This window comes from Galeopterus variegatus, unplaced genomic scaffold (genome assembly GCF_000696425.1).
Source record: "Galeopterus variegatus unplaced genomic scaffold, G_variegatus-3.0.2 Scaffold6419, whole genome shotgun sequence".
Lineage (NCBI taxonomy): Eukaryota > Metazoa > Chordata > Mammalia > Dermoptera > Cynocephalidae > Galeopterus > Galeopterus variegatus.
In genome coordinates this window covers 45,157-48,919 of record NW_007732530.1, presented here as the reverse complement: position 1 = coordinate 48,919, position 3,763 = coordinate 45,157, and positions in this window count along the sequence as shown.

The following is a 3,763-nucleotide window of genomic DNA, read 5'->3' as shown; positions in this document are numbered from 1 at the left end:
TAACAGCTACAACTCCTTGAAGTTGATACGACAAGCAAACAGAAAGGACATTGTTGGGTGGGAGGGAGGAGACAGAGGAGGGAGGGGCGTTTCAGTAATGGGCCACAATAATCAACCTCATTGTATATCGACAAAATAAAATTAAGAAAAAAATAAAAATAAAAATAAAAAATGGAAATAAAATAAAATAAAATAAAATAAAAGTTCATAGAAAAATGGAACTAAAAGATAAATAAAACAAAACTATTTTTCTAATAAAATTGTTCAGTGCATATCACTTACTAATACTGTTTTGAAAGGACTTGTCTTAAAAGAAGATGTCTTGGCATCTTTACAATTTGTGCTCTTCTGGACAACATAGAACAACAACTTTAAAACAATAAAAATATAATATAAATAAATACAAATTTATGTAAATAACTATAATATATAATATAAATCTTCATTTTCTTATAAGAGAATCTTTTTTTTGAAGCAATTCTTGCTATTTCTTTTGCATCATCAATTCAGAAGCCACTGTTTTTTACAAATTTATATGATGAGGTCCTAAAAACTGATGGAAACAATTCAGGGCACCTTTGTTATATGTGTCAAGTGTTTTTTACATTATTTTATTTTCAGTGTATTCATTTGCATAAAAGCTCTAACAAAGCAAGCAAAGTCGGGATGAACACAATGACTGTGCTCTATTTCAGCTAAACTGTGATATCCTGCTGAATTATAAAAATCTCACATCTTATTCTTTAAATAAATTAATCAGGTATTCCATGTGTCAATTTTTGGGTTAGGCAATGGTGAGAGCTGCATTTTTGTGTGTGTGTGTGTGTGTGGCATTTGTTCATAAAAACACTTGTTTCAATGTCAGTGGCATAGGACTTAGAAGATTATTTTCATCCTGACAGTATGTGCTTCTTCTTTCCTTCAAAACAAACAAAAACACTGTAATATGACAGAGCCCATAGAGTTCCATGACAGCATTTCACTCTAAAAAATATTGAGTAATTTATTTTACTATAAAATATAAAAATCTATGTATTATCTTATGTCAAAATGACTTTGGGTGGGAATATTTGGTGATTTATGCTTTAATTTAGTTCCCCTGATTGGCTGTTGTTACACATTTGGTTGACAGTATATGTGAGTACATGTGAAGCAGTTCAATATCACTGCTGCCTTCACGAAATGCAAGTTTAATGGAAGGGACAGACAACAACAATTGACAAATAGATAAATGGGATGATTTTGAATGATGACTACTTGAGTTTTATAAAACATAAGTAAAGGACACCAAAGAATGAGAATAGAATGTTTCAGGGAGAGAAAACACCCAAAGATGTAAGAAATGAAACTCTTTAGTATTCTTGAGGAACCAGCAGAAGGTCAGTGAGGTTGGAGATCAGTGAATGAGGGAGAGAGCGGCAAGACCTGTCTGTGGAAGAATATACTGGAAGAATCATGTGGGAATCTGAAAGCCATAATAAAGAATTGGGATTTTATTCTAAATGCTGAGGTAAGACACTAAGGGTCAGTGTTTGTTTCAAGTATGAGATTTGTAATAAGACATACATATTTCTCTGATTATCAAGTGGATAATAAATTGGGTAGAAGAAGAACAAAAGTTGGATAACCAGTTATGAAGTATTTGCTGCAATTGAAAAGAGACGATGTTAGCTTGGACAAAGTTGGAGGCTATGGAGGTGGAGAGATGTGGATGAACTTGGGGAGTACTTCTGAGATAGAATCAACAGGAAATTCTAATATACTAGCTGTTGGGTTTTAAGAGAAAGAGGGGCATTATTACCCAGTTTCTGCCTTGAGTGGTTGGTTGAATAATTGTGAAATTTATTGGGGTAGTAAAGAATAGGAAGGGGCATTTGGTGCAATTTAATTAGGGATTTGATTTTGGTCATCTAAAGTCTGAAATCGCCTAACTGGCATGCAAATGGAAATGGCAAGTAGAGTGGTGGAGACAAGTGTGGGTTAAAGACATTAGGAGTCATTAACATGTAGAATTTAAAGGCGTGAGGCAGTACAAAGAGAAAAAAAGAAGAGGCCCCAGGATCTAGTCCCAATAGCAATGGAAGAAAGGAGTCAGTAAAAGAGAATAAGATAGGGTAACACTGATATAGAAAGAAAATCATGAGCAGGTGCTCCTATAAGAGCTGAGAAATACAGGTTTCAGTAGGAAGAGGCGATCAATTGTGATGAGTATTGCAGAAAAGTGTAACAGTATTAGAAAAATGTCCGTTTTTCTATGGTAGTATAAAAGTAGTTTGAGATAAGTGACATAAACTTGACCTCAGTTTTGGTGGAGCAGGGGCAGTGCTGGATGGTACTAGTTTAAAGAGTGAATGGTGGAGGAGGAAGAAGGGGACACGTGCAGCAGACAGACAGGCCTTTTGAGGTTGGCTAAAAAGAAAGTGGGTTGTAGCTGGAGTCTTTATTTATTTTTTAAGATTAAGGGCACAAGAATAGGCTGTTATGTTAATGCAGACAATTTAGTAGGGAAGGAGAGGTCAATATAGAAGGGAGATAATGACAGAAGGGGAGAAGTTCCTAAAAAGGCAGAAAAATTGAGACGTAGAGCAAAAATGGAGGGTTTTAGCTGTTAATAAGAGGACTCATCCTTCAATGTAATAAAAGGGATAAAAAAGACAATAGATGAGAATTATCTAGCTTTTTACATTAGCAGGTAAGGAGATAAAGGATTCACTTTTTGGTGGTTTCAAATTCCTCAGTAATATAGAAAATAAGGTCACGAGCTGAGACAGAGAGAAAAAAAAGAATATTACAAAGGGCTAAAGAAAAGTATCTGGGTTTACTATCAGCTGATACTTTGGATATCAGTGAGATTCATGTAAAAAAGCCCACAAAGGAAGGCACTTAACACATGGTTTTAAAAAATGGAATTACAGAAATACTAATCTGGCTAAGTCATAAGACATAAGTTAAATTGAAGGGAGAGAAAGGAAAACAAGAAATTAGACTACTAAAATAATTTAAATTTGCTGTACCTTGGACTGAAATCAGGACCATAAATTGGATGATAGGCTGAACTAATGGGTACAAAACTATGCTGTCCACCCTAAGTGAATCATTGTGCAGTACATGCATTTGTTGAAACAACACACTGTACCTCAAAAAATAAACAAAATTAAAAAATGAAAAAAGAAGGTTGACATATATTTGAAAGATCTTATGTAGGACAAATGAGCAGTGCATGTGTGTTACCTGGGGATAGTAATAAAAAATGGAAACCTGGATTTTTTTAACTCTATTTTATTGTTTTAAGTGTAAAAACCTGGTAGTACACTGGTGCCATTGAAAGATATTTTTAAAAAAAGTTAACCAGGGTGATTTTTATACAGAGAAGTTTAGTTCAATTTTGGACACATTTTATTTGAGGACAATAGTGAAACATGAAAGAGTGGTCTAGTGTGGAGATGAAAGGTTGGGAGGCATCTCACCAGACATGTTCATGGAAGCTGTAAAATACTCTGAAGTCTTCATCTAGAAACAACAGTAGTAACAATGAAAACTAAACGTTCCTGAACCTGTATCCTATCCAAGCTAACAAACCATCTCTTTCTTTCTTTTTTCTCAATTCGTTTTTTTAATTAGTATGTTTTGAATTCCTAATACCTTCAAAACCCTCTGTTCTGCTTTGCTGTATGGTCGGGGGAGGGGTGGGGAGTATTGAGACAGCTATGGTTCCTGAACACTGTCATAGAGTATATAGTTATCAATATGGAGAAACATTGAA